The sequence below is a fragment of the Sciurus vulgaris genome (genome assembly GCF_902686455.1).
Source record: "Sciurus vulgaris genome assembly, chromosome: 11".
NCBI lineage: Eukaryota > Metazoa > Chordata > Mammalia > Rodentia > Sciuridae > Sciurus > Sciurus vulgaris.
The window spans coordinates 98432013-98449614 of NC_136472.1; positions in this window are offsets into that span (position 1 = coordinate 98432013).

Below are 17602 nucleotides of genomic sequence, written 5' to 3' on the forward strand. Positions count from 1 at the left end.
TGATAGATATTTAGGTTATCTCTGATTACTACCAATATAAATTCAATGGCACTGTGAACATCTATGGCAATTTATCTTGGCATGAGTGACCATAGTTCCAAAGGGTAGATTCTTAGAAAAGGGATGATTTACTTAAAGAATGTATGTTGTAAAATTTTGACGTGAGTTGGAAGGTGCCTTTTAAAATTCACGTTCCCATTCTTGCTGACACTGAACATTATCTGTCTCTTTAGTTTTTGCCAAAGTGGTAGGCAAATGACAATGTCTCATTTTGCTTAATTGGCATTTTCCTTCTTAATAACTGAGTTGGCACATCTTTGCCTATGTTTATTAGCCATTCGTATTTCCTCTTCTGGGAATTACCTGTTTATATCTTTAGTTGCTTTACTCTTATATTGAGTCATAGACATGAAAATATGGACTCAGTAAATATCTGTGTGTCCTTCTATATACCAAGGAATGTTTCAAAATCTTCTTCCTGGGTCAGAGTCTATGCTTTTGTTTCCTCCTAGTGTGTAAATTTCCTTTATTGTGGTATGCACATATCCATGTCAACCCTCAGGCAAGCAACATTTGTTCTTTGCCCAGAACAACTAACTGGGGCAGTGTATAATTTAAAAAGATGCAGAGGTCACTTATTCACTTTTACGAGATCACAATCTAATGATGCGGAGAGGAGTAATAGATGTGAACTACACATGGGAACAAGTACAGCAACAACAGTGCAATTCACTTGCCTTTGAGCAGTGCCTTGCAATTGAAATTATTTTAAGAAGGAAACGGGTACATAAATAACTAATATACTAGGTTAAAAAGGTAGCTACCATGACATTGGAACAGGGTTTTGAGGGGAAGTAGATATAAATTGAATGTATGGGGACTTGATTGTAGAACTGGAGAGAACTCTAGGAAAGACAATGGAGAGATGAAGAAGGAGACAGAAAGGTTTTTTTTTTCTTTTTTCTTTCTTTCTTTTCTTTTTTTTTTTTTGGGTAGAAGAAAACAGTGTGAAGAGACAAAAGGGTGAGAATCTGACTTGGAAAGGAAGGCCAGTTCCTATTAGATTGTGCCCAGTATTTGAGAAGTGACCTCTTCTCTTCTGAACACCATACTCCTATTAAGTCAATCTTAAGGTTATGTCCTCATTTTTCTTATATCAGCATATCATTAGTGGTTTATATTGAGTTTGACATGAACCTACTTCCATCTTCTGGTATTTCCATATAGACTTTGTGACCCATAGAAGGAATACACTATATCTGAACCAATGATTTTCAGTCACAGGGACATTTATTAACTCTCTGATTCCTTTATTTTCCATGTTACAACATCCAGAAGATAGGTTGGCCACATACTATGCATTCAGGCTGTGATGGGTGAGGAGGAGACAAAGATGAACATGATGAGTTTTCTTCTTTTGGAGCTTATTTATCAAAGACCAGGAAAAATAAGCTACTTGTACATTCAGCTAGAACACATGAGTACCCTATGCTCAGGGTACTAGGTCTGTATTTGAATCTCTTTAGCACCTCTGAATCTCCACTCTTGTTAATGAAGGTTGTCATGCATAGATGCTCTATCAATGGCCTGAGCCTGGTGAGACAGAACACCGTACACATTACATCAGGCAAACATTTATTACTCAGAGTTAGGCTGCAAGTATAAACAAACCTAGGGCTAGGCACAGTGTTGCACACATGTAATCCCAGTGACTTGGGAGACTTAAGCAGGGGGATCACAAGTTCAGGGTCAGCCTCAGCAACTTAATGAGGCCTGAAGTAACTGAGTGAGAGATTTGTCTCAAAATAAAAAGATTTTTGAAAAAGCTTGGGGGTGGTGTTGGGGATCCAGCTCAGTGGTAAAAAGCACCTCTAGGCTCAATCCCCAGTACAAAAATAAATATATAAACAATAATTTAAAAATTGAGGTCCAGGATCCATAGCAAACTAGTCTCCCAAGACTCAGGAAAGCTGTCCAGGGTGGTGGGGCCTCATCTGTGCATAGATATCCACACCAAGGCTAGGGGCCCTTGACTTTCTGAGCTCCAATGTTGCAGAACATGATGAGAGGAGGAGGACATGGCAAGGTTATTCCAGACCTTCCTCTTTATCCTAGAATTCACATTTTCAGTACCTTTCATGAGAGAACTGAATTGGCTGAGGTCATCCAGGGGGACTGTTGTCCTGCACAGCCTTGCTGGGAGGGCTGACCAGATGGCCTGCTGGTTCCTGAGACCCGGGGACTACTGAACTGAGCCGAGTATGGGCAGTGGTAATTCACATTTTCATCAGGCAGCCTTGTGTGGGAAGTCATACATGTTTAGCAGAATCAGGCTTGACTGAGCCATGGGATACAGAGGTCTGACTCCCAGGTACTGTTTCAGATAGCTGGGGTAGGTGGCCCTGTGCAGAGTTGGCTCACCGTCTGAGGAAATGCTAGTTATCTAAGCAAATGGCTTCCCTAACTTCACGCCATCCTGTTCCTCACAGAAAAAGCCCCTCCTGATCTGGGCCCCTTTACCTGTGGGATTATACATAAAGGTGAAGGTGGGCTCTTCCATCTTGTTGGAGGCCAGATCTGGCATGGCCCCGCCCAACATACCCCCTTCCATTTGAAAAGATTATTTGCTCTTGTGTTTATTTGATTAGATAAATTTTTTGGTGATTAATTGATAGCTGGCACTGTCCTCTGATAGAAACTTTCCCTCATTCATGCAGGATGTGGCAGGAGAGCCCCCCACAGCCTTGTTTTTATTTATATTATGTTTGGTACTTGTTCACAAAGCTGAGCATGCTTTAGCAGAAGGAAGAAGTTTTACTGAGGCTGAAAACTTTTTTTTCTTGCTAAACCAGTTAGTTCACATGACCCTTTGGCATATTAAATGAAAGACTGAGCAGCTCTGATGATGATGGCATTATAATTTAATCTAGTGGAACACTGTTAATTATTTGAAGGTTCATATGGTTTAAGTTGCTTTACTTTGCATTTTGTTTTATTGTTTCCTATAAATTGTAAATGTAATATTAACAAATTGATGTAGGTGAGAATGCTTCTCAACTTGCTAGATACCTATGTAAATAAAACAATTTGTATTTCCCCCATATTGATGAACTCAGTTAATTTGTAAAACATCAATTAAAAATGACTTCAGGATTAAGAAAACACTGTAGTACAGTGAATGAACACTGTTGCTAAGTTAGAAGGCAAACTTCTGATCTTATTTCTGCCACTTCTAATTGTGGAGCACGAGCCACAATTTATAAGCTCCAATTTCCTCTTAGGTAACACAGGGAGACTTCATTAAACAAGGGAATAGTTAATGTCCCATGCAACTTCTCAAAACACCAATGGCAACCCCAGAACCAAACCCATGAATTAGGGACACGTTTGTGCTCTGAGACCAGAGACACATGGCTGTACTCCTACCTTCCTACTTAAACACTCATGTGCCACCTGCCCGTCTGACTCAGCCTGTCTCTTCCTCTATGTATAAGTCTTAGCTTCTTGGAACCTCTATTTCTTCAACTGGGCTACAAGGATACTAATAGGAATATCAGAAAACAGAAATGAGGTAATTCATAGAAAATCCTATCTGTTGTGTCAGGCATTGTAAGTATTCATTAAATATTAGTTCTTTCTTTAAATAAAATACTTAGTTCTAGTTTCCCTCAGGTTCATATGGACATGGTTTTCATATCTTCTCTCCAGCCACTGAAGAACAAGCACCTGGGATCATGTAAAAATAAAACCAGAGAAATGAAAGTTGTCTTCTATTTGTGTACAATGAATCAAAATGCATTCTTCTGTCATGTATAATTAAATAGAACAAACAACTAAAAATATTAAAAACCAGCTGCTTCTATATGTTGTCATTGACAGGAGCCAGGTAGTAATAATAATTTTAATAATAACTTAATAATTATGATTTTAATAAAATGAATACTATATAGCATTTAGTATATAACAGACCATGTTCTAAGAGCATTATATGTATTTATTCATTCAGTCCTTAACAAGTCCTTAACAAGGAGGGTAGTGTTATTATCATGCCAATTTTACAGGTAAGGAAGCTCCAGGCACAGGGAACATACCTAGTAAGTGCCATCAGTGTTTGAACCCAGGCAGGATGGGTCCAAAATTTATACTTTAAACTACTATGTCCTACTAATTATTTATAAGAATTGCATATATTCCTGAGCACTTATTTAATTTAACCAAAGATTTGAACATTTACAAAACTCTGGGAAACTTTAGAAAAAGAATTAATCATGAAATGTAAGAAAAAAACCCAAAGTGACTATAACACTAAGATACTCTGTAAAAACTGGGAATGGTGGTGAACTCCTATAATCCCAGAAACTCAGGAGTCAGAGGCGGGAGAATCTCAAGTTCTAGTCCAGCCCTGTCCAAAATAAAAGGACTGGGGATGTAGTTCAGTCGTAGAGTGCCCTGGGTTCAATACCCGGGCGGTGGGGGAGAAATCTATATATAGGAAAAATCACCAAATAAAGGAAACATTTAAAATTAGAAATGGTGAATTTCATATAATGATAAATGGAGCGACTAGCTACAGACTTGTGTTCTTGGCAGTGCAGCTGATATCTTGACTGACTTACAGGGAAAACACAAAATGCTGAGTAGGAAGTATAAAAGGACATTTAGCAGGCAAGACTGCAGTAAAGTTGATGAGGAAGTTAACATTTTTCAGAGGCTAAAAAGCAAGTGAAAGCAGAAACACAAAAAGGTCAGTAAACTTGTTTTTCATTATTGGGGACATTTGCCAAATCAAGTTCTCGAGGGGCCCAGGTGATCAGATGCCAGGGCTCACCTAAGATAAGGGGTCAAGTAGCAGATTCCTGTCAAGTCTGGAAGACCTAAAGGCTGGAAATGTTGGTGTCCTCTTGGAATTTTCTCCTCTCCCTTTTTTCCAGAATTCAATGATTACCAAGTCTTATCCATTCTATTTCCCAACCATTGCTCCACTTCAACACCCAACTATTTACTTTGCACTTAGAAAACAGGAGTCGCTTGAGTTTTCTACCAGCCCAAGATCTCCTCCTTCTAGTCAATGATTCTCTGCTCTTCTCCAGATCCATCCTCTGTCTGTGTGTGCTTCTCTTCTGTTGCCCTGCTGTCTGTGTACTCTGTACTCTGCCATCTTGTCTGGGCTCTTTGTGTCTCCTTGGCTTTACTTCTGCTGTGCATCTGACCCTGCTTGTGATGATCACACTACTTTTGTCTTGCAAGTTCAGCTCAAATGTTACCTTTCTGTAATATCTCCTCTGACTTAATTTATTCATACTTCACTTATTAAGCATCTCCATTCCAGGCACTGTGCTAGTGGAAAAAATGGTAAGATGAGGTTTCTCGCAGTGGTAACTGACAAACCCTGGGTAGAGCTGATTAATTCTCCCTTCCAATGGAAGAAAAAGGAAACTAACATATTCTGAGCACTAAACCTGCTATCCATTAACTAGGAGCTTTAGGGTACTTTAATTTATTTCTCCTAACTTATTTTTTATATGTCATTTTATTCAACAAATACCTATTCAATGCCTAATTTGCGATAAATGTTTAAGTGCTACGGACATAATGAAAAAGACACATTTCCTGTTCTCCCAAAGCTTATAGTTTATCTCTAGGAGAAGGGTAATTTCATCTCCCATTTCCAAATAAGACACAGAGACTCAGAGAGGTTGGGTAACTGAGGATCACACCATTACTAAGGGGAAAAGCTCTATTTGTTTAGTCATTAATCCTTGCTCTTTTTACCCATTAGCTACTTATTTTAAGATTTGCATCACTGAAGGCTCTGGGGTTGCAAATAATAGAAAAGGAACCCAAATGTGACCACTGAAGGAAACATGAACAATGCTAGCAACATACCAAGTGCTCAATAAATGTTAGCTGAAGAACAAATATAATAAGTGTCTAGTACAGCACCTTTGCATCAGTATTTACTAAATAAATCATATTCAGATTTTCAAATACTATATTCATCAGGTTTGTTCTGCCGTGGAGGCTTCTCAAAAATCAATTAGGGAGCTTGTCTTGTTTTATTCTTTTCTAAGTAACTATCCATATATATTGTGTGGAATACACACATACACACACACACACACACACACACACACACAGACCCCTTGAAAAACTAAACCAACAAAATTCACAAGTTATAAACATTAGGCCTTTTATTTTTGGGGGGAAGTAGATTTTGGGGTAGGATGCTAATATTTATTTAAAATTCTTTCACAGGTATTAAGGAGTGTTCAGATTTGCACAAGTAATAGCATATAGTTGGTGCTCAAAATATGTTAGTTTCCTCTCTCTTCAACTGGAAAAGAAAGGATATTATAACTTTGAAGATATTTGAGGAAGAGTGTAGCATAAATGAAGCAAAAATTTAAGAATATTAATATGATAGCAATGTTGAAAAAGAAAAGTATTAGAGGAATTCTTTAGACAATTTCTCAAACTGATGAAAAACCAGTTCCCTTCTCCCTCCCTCCCTCTTTTCCTCTGTTATTGCAGATCATTTATAACTTATAATTACACGTTACTAGAAAAATAAAATTTTTAAATAACTGGTATACAAAACAAAAGCCCAGTGTTCTACTTTTAGATTCAACAGACTTAAAACTGCTCTGTCACATTGCTGTAAACTTTTCTAAACAGTTCCTGATTTCTGTACTTCCCTTGAACTGGGAACAAACTGTTCATCAAGACTACTGTCCACTGTAGCCCTAGCTAGCAGGTGGTGCAAAAACCCCTCTGTCAATGCCCTCCAATCCAAGATGCCCGTACACCATCTGCTGTTGAAACAAGTTGGGTGCAGAACAAGGGTGACCCCACCTGAGACATCTTAGTAGGAGTGAATTAGAAAGGATTCACTTTAGATTTTGGCTTGTATTAGGTAATATTGAGAAGTGGGGCATTGTTCAGGATTGGATGGAATCAGAAAGTAGGAGCAATTCTGTGATTGGGTCTTTAAAAAAATCTTATTGAAAAAGACTAGGAATAACCAGGATCTAAGTTCTACTTGGCAAAAAGGCAGCAGCCACTCCTGTTTGCTACATTGGGGGATGTTTTGGTTTCTTTTGTGGATCGAACATGTTCATGTTTTTGCCTGTGTTCAGATGTGATTATGGGGTGGTCTTGTTTTTATAATGATCATGAAGTGGCCTAGTCTAATGTTGATGTTCTGTGAAATCATCTACATCATTTGATGCTCTACATCAAAGCTTAACTCTGAGTGCAAGCCAGCTCCCAGATATCAGAGGTTGCCTTTCTCAGCTCGACAGAGTCATTAGTGTAAAAACTTTTGAAAGATAAGGGATATGAAGTGGCCAATTGCTAGAATGGATCAGTGGGGATCCTCAACTGTGATGTGCATCCAGAATTACCTGACAGGCTTACCAAAACGCAGGGAGCTGACTTTTGACCCAGAGTTTTCTGACTCAGTGTATGGGTGGGAGTGGGGCTTGAGAATGTACATTTCTAAACAGTTCCCAGGTATTGCTGATGTGGCCAGACCACACTTAGAAAACCAATGAACGCACACTTGGTGGCTCATGCCATCCCAGTTACTTGGAGGAGGATTGAAAGTTCCAGGTCAGCCTCAGCAAATTCTTGGTGAGACACTGATCCAAAATAAAAATAAAAATAGAAAAGGGCCTGGGGATGTAGCTCAGAAGTACAGTGCTTGCCTAGATGTGCAAAGCTAAGGGTTATGTCTTTAATGCTGCAAAGAAGAAAAAGGAGGGGAAAGAGGAGGAGGTAGAGGAGGAGGAGGAGAAATGAAAGAAAACCACTCAAGTGTATTAGAAGTATCAAAGGCGAGATGATCACAGGAAAAGAGATAGCCTAATGGAGTTAGCAGCAACTCCCAAGATAAGCAAATGAATGGATAAAGAAACTGTGGTATATATACACAATGAATATTATTCAGCTAAACAGAAGAATAATATTATGGCATTATCAGATAAATGGATGGAATTGGAGAATATCATGCTAAGTGAAATAAGCCAATCCCCAAAAAACCAAAGGCTGAATGTTTTCCCTGATACGTGGAGAATGATATATAATGGGTGTGGGGGGTATGGGGAGTGAAAGAAGAATGGGGGAACTTTAGATTACGTAGAAGGAAATGAGGGGGGGTATGAAAAGTGGTGGAATGAGATAGACATCATTACTCTAGGTACATGTATGATTTCATGAATGGTAAGAATCTGCATCGTGAACAACCATAGAAAAGAAATGATGTACCCCATTTGTGTACAGTGAATCAAAATGCAGTCTGTAAAAAAATTAATAAAAAATAAATTAATTAAAAAAAATCTAGAACCTTCTCCTGGTAGCAATCACATGTCCTAATGCATTCTAACACTGTGTTACTGTGCATTTTCCTATCTTAAATTGCCAGTTGTTAAGGGGAGAAGATCATTTAGGAAGATTCTCCTCAAAATAATGTGGGTGAATTGTTGACGCTGAAGTTCATCATTCACATAAAAGAATTTATGTGCTTGTTGTTCATTTTCTAGGAAATTCTCAGTTGCAAATAGTTAAAATCATTTTAGCAAAATGGGTTAGAAATAAGTTCTTCCAATAGATTGTTTGAAAATTGGTTGATTTGCAAATAGATGCTGTACCTATAAAAATGTAAATGTAAAACAGCCCTTACAACTTCCCTATGAACTTTTTTTCTTTTTTAGTAGTACTAGAGGTTGAACTGAGGGGTGATCTCTACCACTGAGCCACTTTTCCGGACATTTTAAAATTTATTTTGAGACAGGATCTGGCCATATTCCTCAGTGTGGAACTTGTGATCCTCCTGCTTCAGTCTACCTGTGGCTGGGATTACAGGCATGTGACACTACTCCCAAATTTCTTTAACTATTCTACTTCACCAATGTTAAGAGAATTCTTTTTCATTTGAATTTGAATTTTATTTTTTTAGTTGTAGATGAACACAGTACCTTTATTTTATTTATTTTTACTTGGTGCTGAGGATTAAACCCAGTTCCTCACACATGCTAGGCAAGTGCTCTATCACTGAGCTACAACCCCAGCCCAAGAGGATTCTTAAAAAGCGATGCAATGACTCAGTCTCTTGAAGTGTCTAAATGTCTTTACTCAAAATTGAATATTTTAATTTAATTTAATTTATTTATTTTTCTGGGATATTTGGTAGAAAAAAGTGGTAAATAGGGGTTGGATAATCCTTGCTTCTGAAAAATAGGTTTAAATTTTATGTTCCTCAGCCTTTGCCTGTGTGTCAGATAAAAGAAATGTTAACATACAGTGAATCCAGTGGTTCAGCTGAATTGCCTCTGACTTATAATTTATATTCAGATTTACCATTCTTTCCCTTAAAAAAATTAAGTATCATACCAGTCTAAATAAGAAAATATTAATATGGTTTCCTACAGCCTTTTAAGCAAGATATAAACTGCTTTAATAACACTCACTCTCTTTAAAAGGATACACCACCAATTTGGTAATTCATGAGAAAAAGGTCAAATGACTAGAAAATATTGCTGTAGAAGTAGGATTCTGGGTCCTCTTTCTAAAATAATTTCATCATCAGAGAATAGTTTTTGGCAAGGAGTTAGATCTTACAAGTCTAACAGAGGTTTTTCAGTTTCATATCATAGTAAGAATTCAAATAAAATAAGATGATTAATTTGGAGTTCTAGGCATGGACCCACCCTCGAGTAGCTATTGGATCAGGAGCAGGTGTTACTCTCATGAGTAATTCAACTTCAGTTTCTTCATTTGTGAAGTGAGAGGCTTAGACTGGATAACATCAAGGGATTCTCTGAGCTCTTAGATGTTTAAGCTGTTACACCAGGGCTGTCTGTTTCCATTATTATGTTGCATTTATCTGTTTTATGGCTCTTAACTTTTTCAATATCAAAAGTCTTTTGACAAAGGGCATACATGGAGATGGTAAAACGACTGGAAACATTTTAGGAACCATTGAAGAAACTGAGGATGTTGAGTTTGATTGAAAAACAGGAGGTTCATAGTGGGAAAAATATAAGCTCTCTCTGAATTATGTGTGGAACCTATCATGTGAACAAGGCAAACTTGTATTCCAAGATGAATGGATAGAAAGTGCAAGGAGATACACTTTGATCCAATGCCAAGAAAAACTTTTCACTTACTCACTCAAACATTACTGTTATAGTTTGGATATGAGGTGTCCCCCAAAAGTTCACGCGTGAGATAATGCAAGAAGGTTCAGAGGAGAAATGATTGGGTTGTAAGAATCTTAACCCAGTCAGTGATTTAATCCCCTAATAGGGATTAACTGAATTACCAGTTAGTGTGGTAGTGTATGGCTGGAGGAGATTGGAATTGGGGTGTGGCTTTGGGGTATATATTTTGTATCTGAACAGTGGAGACTCTCTCTCTCTCTGTTTCCTGATCATGACATGAGCCGCTTCCCTCTGCCTTTTCCTGACATGATGTTCTGCCTCATCTTGAGCCCCAAGGAATGGAGCTGGTTGTCCATGGACTTAGACCTCTGAAACTGTGAGCCCCCTAAATAAACTTTTCCTCCTCTACAGTTGTGCTGGTTGAGTCATTTGGTCACAGTGGCAAAATATTTGACTAAAACAATTATCAAATATTTATTTAACACCTACTATGCACCAGACACTGATCTGCCTAGGTTCTGAGGATCTGCCTTTATTTCTTATTGGTATTATTATCAGGCCTACCTCCCACAATCTGTAAAAGATACATGGATACAAAACTGCTAAACAATTATCCTATGAGTTATACATTGAGCCAAATAGAGTTCCTGTGGTTTCTTTTCACTTTTGATTCACATTTATCTTCCATCAGATGGGACATATGCACAGATGGGGGTTAGCCAAGGAACTAAAAGATAATTAGCTCTACCCTGGTATCCACAAAATTCCCAAACAAATTATTTCTCAGTATATCTCTTGCAAGTCTCACAGAGTTCTGGAGGAAAGCAACATACCTCAGGAAATCCTCCAATACCTGCTCCTGCCCCTCTTAGTTCCTTAGATGGATTTCATGGATTTACCTGCAGCTTTAGGCTAGTCCCACTGTTTGGTTATTGTATGTATATTTAGTGGATGGACTGAATGCTATCTGACTAGACATGCTAACACCAAAACAGTTATAAAGAAATGAATAGCTGAAATCATTCCGAATATGGCATATCAATCCTAATTTTGGCATTCCTTCATGGATGGAATCAGACTTATGACTTCACAACAGAAATAAATAATTTTTGCAAAAAACTCTGGGATAATCATTAAACTTTTACACCTGGTACCAGCCCCACTCTTCAGGGTAAATGGATTGTAAAATTGAGACATAAAATTCTGTCAGGAAAATGGCCTTACGTGACCCCAAGTATTAACTGTGGCCCTTATAACTGAAACATTCCAAATAAAGAAACATGGATTAATCTCTGAAATAGTGTTTGGTTACCCTGTGCCTATGGGCATCTCTAAATTTTCCATTTCTGCACTGAATGAACATTATGGAGACTTGAGTGAACAATTTGATACTATGATGAACTATACACAGTACCGACTGTAAGTTTGGAGCACATCATCAATAGGTAAAAAAGAACATGATTAGTGTATATTAAGGTTTTCAAAAGAAAATGTCATTGTCACTTCACTGGGAAGGTCCTTACAAAGTACTGCTAATCACTTTATATCAACATCAAAACAAAAGTCCTAGATTCACGTGACCCACGCCTAACTAGACCTAGATCAGCACTGCCAGAGCAACAGAAAGATCCACCCTTGCATTTGACTTTACAGTAAAAATTTCCAGAGTCAATTCCCAGGCCTTGGAAGCAAATGCCATCAAAAGGTAGTTTTTCCTAAGATCATAGATCAAGAAAGTAGCTTCACTTCCACTTATTTTCCCACACGCCTGCTTGCTTGCTTTCTTCCTTTTTTTTTTTTTTTTTTTAATGCTGGGGTTTGAAACTAGGGCCTTTTCAGTGTTTAGTAAGGGCTCTGCCACTGAGCTACACACCCAGTGCCTATTTTCTTCCCTTTCTAAGACTTTCTACTTGAACAAAAATACAACAAAATAAAACAAAACAAAAAAGGCGTCACTCATCCACTCATTGGCCATTTCTTTAAAGGTGGACTACAGATTGCTTGTTGCAAGCTCTCCTGTCCTCTCTCTGATCTTGCACTTTTAGTTTTCTTTAAAACTTTGCCTCCCCATTATTAACTTTTAATAATTTCTTAACAGGTTAGGCACAGATCTGACATCCCTTCCACCAGTTTTCCCAATCTCTAACCACATTAACTAATCAATTTGATTGCTGCTTAATCTAGGTAATGCAGAAGAACCTGTACTAATTTTTGTTTCTGTTAACACAAGTACCTTGTGGACCACCTCTGAAAAATAGAATGCCTGACAGGGTATGGCACACTTGACCTACAACAAAACATCACTCTTATTTTTATTTTGGTTAATTAACTGGACATGGAGAAACCTCTCTCTATAAAAGCTTAAGGACTGTCTTTTGCCTAGGTAATGTCATTAGAAGGGAATTTTCCCCTTGGTATTGAAAATAAGCATGGTACTAATCTCTTCCTAAGTGACACACCAAGACAATATTGCAACTGAATTGCTATGGTTTGAGTCCCCAGGAAGTATTCCCAAGCCTGTTGTGACAGTCTTTAATGGTCTTGTCCCTAATTATTATGGTATGAAAATTTACCAAATCTCCAGATCTGAGAGCTGACCTCCAACCCAGCCCTGTATAACCTGGGTAGTTCAGTTCCAAACACCAAAGGTGACATGTGAATAGACTAAAAATGGGCACAAACCTTGTAGATGCCAAATGCAAACTGTAGGCCTCCCATATGTTGTGACATAGTTCCTCCAGACTAACGGGGACAAATGGAAGGTGAAGATGTGCAGATGCCGACATGACAGATGATAAGACATACCAACCCCCACCCTGGTGGGGCCCAAGTTTCATTCTAACCTCTTCTATGAAAAACAGTTTTTAATTTTTATTTTTTAATCTTACATGGTGACAAGGTATCTTACATTGTGACAAGGATCCCACCTAGATGGTCAGGATGATGTAAACTTAAATACCTGATACTTCCTTTTACCAGGTACTGTATTTTTAAATGCCACCCAAACTGAAAACTTGAGCTCTGTATTAGTTAGCTTTGCGTTACTGTAACAAACACCTGAGATAGGTCAACTTAGAAATAAGAAAGTTTGGGCTGTGGCTGTAACTCAGCAGTAGAGCACTTGCTTATCATGTGTGAGGCATGGGGCTTGATCCTTACACCATATAGAAATAAAATCAATAAAACAAAGGCATTGTGTTCATCTACAAGTGAAACAAAAAAGAAAAGAAGAGAAATAAAAAAGTTTGTTTTGTTTCATAGCTTCAGAGGTTTCAGTTCGTGTTCACTTGGCCCTGTTGCTTTGGGCCTGTGGTGACACAGAACATCCTGGTGGGAGTGTGGCATGGAGAAGGCGAAGAGAAAACGGGAAGGGCCTGTTCTCAATATCCCCTTCAAGGGCACATTCTCAATGACCTAACTTTCTTCCATTAGGCCCTATCTCTTAAAGGTTCCATCATCTCCCAGTAGAGCCAGCAAGTGGGGACTAAGCCTTTAACAAGGGGCCTTTGAAAGAAATTTAAAATCCAAACCATAGGGAGCTCCTTTTCTGGCATGAAGTAGTGCCACACATATGTGCTAGAAGTGACATGGATAACCCACTTGTGTATTACATTTCTAAGTTCTTTTCAGTATTCTGATCCCTTTCCCCAGGACTCTGCAACTTATGAGGTAGAAAAGGCAGTTCTAAATCTGTACTTAGTAATCAAAGGGAAGTTCAATATTACTATGCAAGCTTTGGAAGCTCCCCATTCAGATATTAATAGTTTAGCTTCTGTTTTACTCCAAAACTCTCATGCCCTGGACATACTAACAGCCCAACAAGGAAAAATTTGTTTGATCATTGGCAAAGAATACCGCCTCTACGTAAATTGCTCAGAACATATAGTGTTTAATCTGCCTCATTTAAAAAGAACAAGATAAACTCTGCAGCAGATAAATGAGGCTCCCCATTTTACCAGACTGACCTATTTTCAGGGAAGGGAGACTGGTTTAACAAGATATAGGGAAATATGCTTAGATTTACTTTCTCTCTTTGTTTGTATGTGTTCTAATCTGAGTTCTTCTCTTCCTGTGTAAATCTCTAACCACTCAAGTTCTAACCTGATTTTTCTCTTAAGCCACCAAGTTGAATTTTAATGCATGAAACTTCTAGGGAAATTTCAGATGGGGGAAATTCATGAGTTAAAAACATGTGACTCCAGGCTGTGGCAGATTACTTGCCTACTGTGCCTGAGGCCCTGGGTTCAATCCTCAGTACTGCCTCCCACTACTGCCAAAGAATAGACAACTCTAAAATCTGACTCTCTGGCATGCTGACTCTAACTAGAGGCATTTGAGAAACAGCACATGCAGGAAGATCACTCCAACTTTCTATTTCTTAAAAGCATGTGATGAAAGTCCCATGGGGAGGTTGTCTTCTCTGTACCAGAAGGGAAGCATCACTCTTATTATCAAAGCTGGGAGGCAAAATATTGGGGGGAAAATCCATAACAAGTTGAACAAAACTTGTTAAACTAACGCTTATCTTCCTATCAATTCTCTACTTAATTAACTATCAGAGCCCAAGCCCCTTTGCCTTGTTGCATAAAATTAGTAACCTTTGTCCAACTGAGAATATGAATGTTTGAATATTCATTTCCTTATAAAGTTTCCTATGCTATGTAGAATTTATATTGAATAAGTTTGCATGCTTTTCTTTTGTTGTTATGTCTTATTTGCTATGTAGCTCTGAAATGGTTTCAAACACTTAGTTTGCTACGTGAGAATTTTGTTTTGGTGTGTATTTCCCCCTTCCTTCAAGAGTGTGACATCTTTATCACACACTCTCTGTGAGAACTTGGAGTGATCTCCCTGCTCATTTTGAGAGTGTGGAATGTAATCTTGTCAGATTCCACGTGTAAGAACTTGGGGTGAACTGCTCCTCATCTCAGGAAGGGCAGTTTGAGACTTTAGGTTATGATAGGGTCACACTCTGTCAACTGTTTCTTGGAGCATTGGAACTTTGAAGCCTTGCCTGGAAGTATTGACACCACCCTTTGGCGTGGAAGGAACTTAAATGCTGTTGAGGATTTCTCCTGTGGGGTTCAGCCAGCTTTCCTGAGAATCACTCATATAAGTATACCTCAAACTTTAATTAGACCTTATTTTCTTTTTCTTTCTTTAAAGAATTTAACCTTTAATTAATTAATTAATTAATTAATTAATTATTTTTTAATGTGGTGCTGAGGATTGAATCCAGGACCTCCCCCATCTAGGCAAGTGCTCTACCACTGAGCTACCCCAGCCCCAAGACCTTATTTTCCGTGAAGGTCTGTTTTGATTCCAGTTGAGCAATTAGATTTTAATTTTACAACTCACTGTGTGGTTAGTGCACTTTGCCTATCAAGTGTATTCCATGTGAGGTTTGTTCATATTACTCTCATTCTTTTTAAAGCACTGTAACCATAAGAAAAGTTATCTTTGGCAATAAACCATGTGATACATGAAATCATACTTTGATCATCTCCTATTTCTACCACATGTAACATATGTCAATTTACTTTTCAGGCTGAATTGAAAAACCCTGGAGGGTGGAGGTAAAATTTTGCCTCCCTATAGTTCTATGATTATTGTTTTATTCTAATTCCCTAAAAATAAAAATGGGATTGTTACCAGTGGTTGTCCAGGGGTCACATCGTGTTTCTTGATTCTTGCATTCTTGCAGGAGATTTCTGGCAAGACATGAAATGTAGTAAAAATATAGCAAAGTTTGTCAGGAAAGAAAACACTCTCAAGAGGCAGTGGGGTGCGGGGTGGGAGAGTGGGTCATCCCTAAAAGAAGAGAGCAACTATGCACTCTGTTTCCTAGTTTTATTGGGATCTTAGGGAAGTTTTTAGAGAGTCCTGTCCAGGTGCCACCTCTCAGCTTTTGACTGACCGTAGAATTGCATCAAATTTCTAAGTCCCTGTTGTACCTGGTCTTAACCCAGGTACCCAAGAGAAATCCATGGGAGTGAGATTTTACTATTATAATGAGATTAAAATCATATGTTAAAGATCTAAAGGCATCTCTAAGTTACCTTGGTTTGCATTGACTGTTCCAATTGGAACTGGTTTTTACAGATTTTATGGTTGGTGGGCTTTGATAAAGGTCATAACAGTCCCCTCTTCAGGCTAACTTGTGTTCTTATTGGCAGGGAGGTATCTTATAATTAAGAACCTTGAGAGACATAGCTCAACAGATAAAAGGTTGTTTGCTGAGGAATGTAATATATTCTGTAAGCACAAATAACTACGACAGGAGCAGACCTCAATGGATTCAGTGATGCTGTTTTATTAAGCCACGGAGTCAATCAGTCAGGCATTGGAGGGGCTCATTTTCAGGGTAGAAAATGGCCCCCGGTTACAGAAGGAATCTGTGTTTTATAGTTTACAATGAGGATGGCTTAATCTTTAGAGACTGAAGCAGAATGTGTCAGTTTGGGCAGTCAGGAAAAGAGTTGTAAAAAGTCTGAAACTCATTGTTACTGGGAAGGGATGAAAGCTCAGAGCCTGGTGCTCATTGCTTGTCTTCATCCTCTGGGATCTGTTGCTACCCAGAGCTTCACTATTTGCTTTTCCCCTTCCAATTGGCAATGGGAAAGGGTGAAAGCCCAGGGCCCAGCGCTCAGATTCCACTTCCTTCCTTCCGGCCCCTTGTAACTGGGAGGAGATGAATGTTTGCCTTCTTTCCCCCTCCCTCCTTCCTGGTCACACTGTCCTCCTTCCTTCCTGGGGACTGTCTTGGGGGATGTTATTTTCCATATCCTTCATATTCTATTGGCTTAAGTCAGAGCAGGACCAGAATGACCTTAGGCTTTTTAAAAGAAAGCATGTGGGTCAGCACATAGGTCCAGTCTATGGAATTATCCCCTAACTTCATGTTCCTACCAGTCATGTCTATCCACTACCTATCAAGATGGGGACCATAATTGTGGCGGGCAAGACCCAGGGCCCAGGGTTACGCCACGTGCATCTAAAGATGGCGACTGGCAGAGAGCAAACGGTGTCCTGATTATGCCTGGAGAAAGGCAGGAAGCGTTTACAATTGGCTGTATGATAATCAGTTCAGCTGCCTAGCGCGTGGACAGATATATTTACATGTATGCTTCAGCGAGTGATCGCTTGACCTTTAACAGGATTGGATGGACATATCTAGTTACAATTGCTTATGCATGAGACTGCTTATATATTGAGGGTGTTATTTGAATAAACGGGAAGCTGCTTCATGAACTTCTGAAGAGTACGTGTCTTTTGTCCAGCTGGTTGGGCCGAAAGAGCAAGAAGCGGCGGCGGAGCCGCTTGGAGCAACCCAGGCTAGAAGCGGCGGTTTTCCGAACATTATCACTTGGGATATATAAGTATCCATGTCTTTTAAGGGTGAATCCCAGAATTTGATAAGGTAGCCTGAATAGACATATTGA